This window comes from Furipterus horrens, unplaced genomic scaffold (genome assembly GCF_987537825.1).
Source record: "Furipterus horrens unplaced genomic scaffold, mFurHor1.1.pri manual_scaffold_6, whole genome shotgun sequence".
NCBI lineage: Eukaryota > Metazoa > Chordata > Mammalia > Chiroptera > Furipteridae > Furipterus > Furipterus horrens.
In genome coordinates, this window is record NW_028327176.1 from 87,993,772 (window position 1) to 88,001,133 (window position 7,362).

Below are 7,362 nucleotides of genomic sequence, written 5' to 3' on the forward strand. Positions count from 1 at the left end.
AGAATCCAGCATGGGCATCACGTCCTCCAAGAAGCCTCCCTGATCATGCCATTCTTGGTTTCTCCTTGATTGTCTCCAGCTCTGGGCTGGGAGTCCACAGAGACAAAGACTTTGTCTTATTTACTTGGCATCCTTGGACCCCAGGGCAGTGCCTAGCAAATAGCTGTGCATAGAATAAAGGGAGGGCTAGGTGGATGGACAGACAGATGGACAAATAGAAGGATAGATGGATGGAATTTGTTGGGGCGGAGGGCACCGTCTAGGAGGAGGGAGAGGAATGGGGGCTGGGGCTGAGGTAGGCCTGGGAATGTCCCTGGGGAGGACAGAGGGCACAGGGCTGGGCTCCCTCCCCCTGGTTCATGCGTGAGACCTGATTGCCTTGGGCAACAATGGCTACAGGTGTGTGGGAAAAGGAGGGCCAGGGGAGGGGGACGGAGAATAGGATTTGCTTCCTGGTCTGGGGTTTCCAGCCATTCCCACCCCACCCTGGGGCACCCCTTCCGCTGAAGTGACTAAAGGCCTGCCAAGCGGGAAGGGCTGCAGGAGAGGCGGGCACTGCAGCCCAGCTGTCTCTGGCCGCTGGGGGTGGGGGACATCGAGCTCCTGCCTCCCTGGCATGTGACCTCTGTGTCACCAGTTCCAGGAGGGGCTGCGACCTAGCCTGCCCTGTGCTCAGACCCCATGGCTCCCTCAGAGAGAACAAAGGGGCTGTCTGAGGTGGCACGGCCGCCCAGGCCTGACTCCTGGCCTCGTTCTCAGGTAGGGACTGCCCAGCTCTGCCATGCCAATGAGGGGGCTGGCTTCTCTGAGGTCCTCCCTCTGGATGGAAGTGACAAACCAGGCCTGCCTTTGAGGGTCCCACCCTAGCTGGAGGTGAGCAGCAGCCTGGCCCGCCAAAGAGATCTATCCTTCTCCCCTCCCCATCATCCCAACCCTGCTACTTCCTCTCCATCTCCTTCAGCACCAAGGCTTCCCCTGATCTTTGGCTGCCATCCTGAAGGAGGGGAAAGGAGGGGAACAGAACTTTGGCTGGGGAGGGGTCCTCTCCTCAGGCATGAAGGACTGTGACAGTGGGAGGGGCTATGTATGAACACTGGGCCTCCACTCCCGAGAGCCGTGGGTCTCAGAGCTAGCAGACACATAGAGCTAAACTAGTCTAATGATTCATTTTATAGGGATGCACCGGAGGCTCACAGAGGGACAGGACTGGCTCAAGATCCCTTATAACTGCTGAGTTTATGGAGTGGTTTCCACGGTACGAGGCACTTTTCCATGTGCTTTATACATATTAACTCCTGAATCTTGCCAGTGACCTTATGAAGTAGGTGCACTATTATAATCTCTATTGCACAGATGGAGAAACTGAGGCACAGAGAGGTTAAAGGAAGTTGCCTGAGGTCACACAGCTTGTGAGTGGCTGAGCTGATCTGGGAGCCCAGGCAGCCCAGCTCCAGGGCCTTGTGCACCATCCCATGCTGTGTTGCTTCTTGCGATAGCTACCGAGTAGGAGTCTGTCTCTCCTTGGCTTCTTCCTGCTGTGTGGCTTCAATTCAGTCTCTCATAGTGTTTGTGCCTTTATACTAATAAATATAATAATAATATTTGCATTTATTGAACCCTCTCTATGGTAATAGGCACTGCAAACAAAGATCTTTTCTATATAATGTAATTTAATCCTCATAATACCCCTACACGGTAGCTATTGTCACTTCCATTTACAGATGAGGAAACTGAGGCCCAGACAGGTTTATTAACTTGCCCAGGACAGACTGCTGGTACAAAAAAACAGCCAAGATGCAGAGTCAGCCAAGCCCAAGCTCTGATCCTGACTGCCTTGCCTGTGCATGGGCCAGGCTGGACGAGGGGTCTGAGAGTCAGTCAGCCCCAGGGAGGTCCTTCTATCCAGCCCCTCCTCCCACCTTTGCAGAACTCTTGATATGCGTGCCTTTTGCAGGGTCCAGCATCCTGGTGGCCCCAGGAGCTGCCCTACTCCCTGCTGATGACCCTTGCCACGTCTGCCACCTGACACTCTGCCTGCGTCAAGGGGAAGCCAGGATCCCCAGCCCAGTCTGGGACGCAGGTGCAGCAGCTGCAGGAAGCCGGACCCGCCCAGCATCTCGGGTGTCACTCACAAACCGCTGCCCGGTGGTCCGGGCTCTGGCGCTGCCTCACTCACACCGTCACCACTTCTTTATCCAGCCCCAGTGTGCGCCCTGCTGAGCACCCTGTTGGCAGAGATCACAGTCTGGCTGCAAGGACTCCAGGAGCAGGAGGGGGCAGTCTCGGGGGTCTGAGAGGCTGGGGCAGCATCAAGGCAGAGGCGGCAGGAGCCGGAACCCAGAACTTGAGGGGTGCTAGGCTTGGACAGGCGAGAGGAAGGGGAGGGGACACAGGTGCTGAGGTTTCCCAGATGGTGCTCTGCTTGTGCTTCTCACGTGTGGAGCACATACGGGAAGGAGTGGGGTGGGTGGACAGACCTCATGAGTCAGCTCGCGTCCTCAGTGCAGAGCTCCTAGGTGGACATTAGCTTCTCTAACCCATGGAAAGCCAAGAACACATGCTTAGGGCTGGGAGCAGGGCCTGGGAACACCTGCTAAGTCCTCAGTTCACCTGCTGGGTCCTCACAACTACCCTGTGTGGGGTTCTGTTCTTATTCCCACTTCAGAGACAAACTGAGGCAGGGCAGGGGTGAGGTGACCTGCCCACAGCTGGGCAGCAGCAGGACTGATTAGGGCAAGGCCTGCCTAACCAGGTCCCCCAGAATACTTCAGGGAGGAGTGGGTGGGAAGTCTGGGGCCTGGAGGTGAGCGGAGGCTGGGCTCCCCCTTTTCATAGCTCTAAAGGTGGGCAGGCCAGGGGCCTGCTCTAGGAGTCCTGAGACCAGCCTCTAGCCTCAGCTCTGCCTCCAACTTGCTGTGCAACCTCCATAAGTTCCTTTCCCTCTGTGGGCCTCAGTCTGTCACTAGGTCCCTTGTGGGTCCTCCCAGGACATGGCCACAAGTCCTCTCATTGTGGGGAGGGAGCCCCCTCTGCCCCTCCAACAACACGATCACATTGACTAGGCAGGATCTTTACATTCGTTGTCTACTTCATCTCCTCACACGGTTGTGAGGAAGCTCTCATTTCCGGTTAACAGATGAGGACATAGGCCCAGGGAGGTAAGTGGGTAACCAAGGCGAGTGGGCAGAATGAGAAGCCCCAAATCTCCATGCCCTGTGGTTCCTCTCAGGGTAGGGGGTGACTGGGCCCAGTGGAGACCAGGACTGGCTTGTTTGCCCGCCCAGCAGACTTGGGGGAAGGAGGTTTCAGGACAGGGTGCCTCCACTTGTTGGGCCGAGGGCCTCACACTGCCTGGGGCTGGGGTCCTGGGCGGCTGCCACACCAGCCTTCAGTGGTCCCGTCTTTTTCCACGCAGGGGCTGGCAGCGTGCATCACGGTTCCACTGTGCTATCCCGGCAGCAAGCTTCCCTGGGCTCCTCCATGGAGCGTGAGCCCACCCTCTGGGAGCCCCTTCCTCTCAGGAGTGGAGGAGTAACAATAAGACCATGCACAGACCCTCGTGGTTCTCAGCGCTTTACCCATATTAATTGTTGAAGCCACACGTCCATCCCCTAAGATGGGCATTACATGATCAACCCCATTTTACAGATGAGAAAATGGTGGCAGAGGAGAAGCTGCCCCCCAGGGAGCACAGCCAGCAAGCGCAGAGCAAGGACTTGAACCCTGGCAGTTTGGCCCAAGAACCACTGCCCTCTACACTATCCCCAAACACATGAAACAGAGGAAAACAATAGCGGACAGGCCGCCTGTACCTAAGAGTGGAATTATACGGACAGACTGTCTGTGTCCCAGGGAAGCTGAGTGGGAGGGAGACCAAAGTTTCCGAGAAGAAAGCCCGAGTCCCAGTGACCAAGGTGCTGCAAGGGGTGGGTCAGAGTTGAGGCACAGGTCTCCTGGGAAAAGTGTGTGACCCATTCCAGGTACCAGGTGCCCATCCCATGGCGCTTTACTCAGCCCCATGCCAACCCTGCCATTCCCATTGCACAGATGGGGAAACTGAGGCTGGAGCTCTGTCCAGCAGGGCCGTTGGAGAGAAGGGTGGGAGGTATCAGGCTGAATGGATGAGTTCCGTGGCCTGGGACCTCAGGTCTCCAGGCCTCCTGTCCCTGCCCCCCCCGGGAAGGGTCGCCCTTGCTTTCCCCCCTCTGTTCCTCTCTCCCCCAGAGAGGAGGCAGATGAGAGGTCTACTGGCTGCCCCTATCTGGGGCCTCCTGAAGCTTCCTTCAGCTCTCACAGCCAACTCAGGAAGGAGGCCATCTTACAGAGAGAAGCTAGAGCTCAGAGTTTCCGTGACTTGTCCAAGGTTACACAGCTGATTGGCAGTGGGTTAATTTTCCTCTCTTGAGAAGGAGGAGGAAGAGCAGAGAACAGAGAGGAAAGAAGAGAGGAAGGAGGGTGAGGATGGGAGAGGGAAGGGGGCATTTTCTATGTCCTGAGCCCGTTCTCTCTGCCCTGGCCTCAGGCTCCTGGTTGGCTTCCCTTCCCCCTTCCCGGAAGGGACAGATCGTAGCCCCAGTCCTGAATTGCTGCCCCTCACACCTGGCCCCAGGCAGGAGGCAGCCTGCAAGGGGAACATGGGGGTGAGGGCTCCCATGGGGTGTGGCCTCCTGGGAGAGGCTGTTTGTTCCCAGGTGGCCCAGGTTCGGGGATGGCTTTATGGTGCCATCTGGAAGATGTGGCATGGGCGAGCCCAGCTGGCACAGGGCCAAGGCAGAGACGGGGGCACCATGGCACAGTGGAGAGCTGCCCCCCAGCTGTTGTCTGGCCCCTAGAGGAGGGCGGGGACTCTGGTGGGCACAAGCCATCGCAGTATGGCAAAGACTCTATGGATTGGGAACTAGTCCCACTTCATGAGTGGGTACACTGAGGCCTCACAGATCAGCAAACTGCCCAAGGTCACACCTGGCCAGGTACGAGTGACATTGTCCTACTGCCTCTCAGCCCTGCCACATGGGTGCTGAGCACCAAGGGCAGGCCGAGAACGGGAGGACCTGGCCCAGGCACCCTGAAACCTACAGCAAGGGTCGCCACCTGCACAGGGCTCGGTGTCCTGTGCTGTAAAATGGGGATGATAAACAGGGCAGGGAGAAAGGTTTACAGTTGTGAGTATATAAAAGTTTATTTTTGTGTTAGTATTTATTATTTTCCATACGAACAGCTGTAAACCTCCTTTTGCACCGCCCTGTAGAGCACCCAGGCGGAGCGATGGGAGTGTAGCAGAACCAGTGTTTATGAACACCGTCAGAGGGGTTGACCATCAGGGCCCAGGGATGGATGCGCACTTTTATCATGTGGGTTTACAGCTGGTGGCCCCGCAGTGCTCCCTGCTGCCTCTGGACAAAGTTGCAGCCCCACATCCAAGACCCTGGCCGCAGGCACCACCTCTGCCCCTCCGTCCCTCTGGGGGACTTTGTGCAAATTTATCTCCTCTCTGAACTCAGGCTTCTCATGGGTCAAGGGGTGGGGAGATAACATCCTCTACTGAGCGTCCATGGTAAGCTCCAGGGAGCTTCTGGATGAACAAATGCAACACATACACACACAAGGTGTTATTACTATTTAACAATAGCACAACAGCACCGGCACCTTGAGCAGTATTGGTCCTTAGCTCCTCAGTGAGCGTCCCAGGGGCCTCAGAGGTATCACGGTGAGATGAAGTCTGGGGCAGCAGGACGTGCACAAAGGGAAAATTGGGGGAGCCAGCCTGGTCTCCTTTCTCCCCCGGCACCCTGGGGCAGCTTTTTCCACAGAGAAGGGTGCTCAGGGCTTAGCAACTCTGCTCCTGGGGTGAAGGCTCCTTGGCCGGTTTGGAGGTAGGGCCGGTTGGAGAGGCTGCCTGGAGGTGTTGAGGGTCTGTCTCCTTCATCAAGACTCCTGGAGTCCACCATTCTGCACCCCTGGGAGCCAACCCACAAGGAGAACTGCTCAGGGGACCGACTGGGATCACAGTGTTGGACCTTCAGCATTTGCTGGATTTCTGGACCTAGTGGCTCGCCTGAACAGCCCCAGTACAGCCCCAGGACCCCTGCCCACACTCCCTGTGATTTGTTTTCCCTTCTCCAGGCTTGGGCCAACCCCTGGGTTGAAGACCCCAGCACGTGACATCTGCCCTGGGACCTTCCGTCTGGGGCTGTGTTCCATTACCTGCCCCTCAAGGGTCTATAGCCTTTGGATTCTGGGCCACTTGCCTGCGGGCTACATTCAACACACTTTTATCCTGGTTGACTGTGTATCTGGTGCTCCCTGGCCACCCGGTTAATCTCCATCTACTGACTTATCTTCTTGGCACGGAGGAGAGCCTGAAACGGTCTTCGTGAGGGCTTGGTCTGTGTGGTGATGGTCTTTCCTCATCAGAGTATCAGCTCTTTGGAGGCAGGTTCTGGGCCTGGCAGTGCATCCAGCTCTGGTCCCTGCCCCGCCCCTCTGGTGGACACCACAGGCTGGTATTCTCTGTTCTTACAAGTAACTCCACTCTCCTCCTTTCACTTGAGCAACCCTGGGGGTTTCTGTTACTGGCAACAACAGCAGATTCAGAAAATGTGCCATGGTCTCCTTACCGGAGAACAGACGGGTGGGCATGAGGGAAGAGGGGCCTCACAGGTGGAAGGAACAAGATGAGTTTTTTAAGAAACACAGATGAAAGACTGCAGGGCATGTATAGGGAAGAAAGTGCTAGTTACCTTCCCAATATCCATTTTCCCCTTACTTCTCACTGATGGAATCACAATTTTCTTGGGTGAAAAAATGCCAGCATTTCTTATAGATAGAAGGAATAGCTAACCAAGTTCTGGCCAAAGGGATATGCATAAAGCTGCTGGGTAGGCATTCCAGGACAGTTTCCTAAAAGGGGGGATAATTCAATCTTCCCTATCTACCTGGAACTGGGATGTGATAGTTGGAGCCGTGGTGACTGCATTGTGATCATGAGGATGCCTTGAGAATGAAAGCCTGAACTATAATTATTTTCACACTTTACATTTAATGACAGAAAAATAAATCCTTGTCTTGTTTAAGCCATTATCTTTCAGGACTATGTTACATGCAACTGAATGCAATTTCTAAGCAACTAAGAAGGATCTGTCAATATCTCCTGTGCCAGCTCCTTCTTTGTCTAGATGGTCTTGAGTAACCCTTTTCCTTTAAGGAGGCCTTTGAGAAGCAAAGCGATGAAAGGAAGGAGAACAGGCCTAGTAGTAGAGCCAACCCTGGGAGGAGGCCAGAGGGTATGAGGTCCTCTAAAGATACCAGGTCTAGAGTATCTGGGGAGGATGAAGTCTGAAGCGACCCCAGATTCAGCTCTCA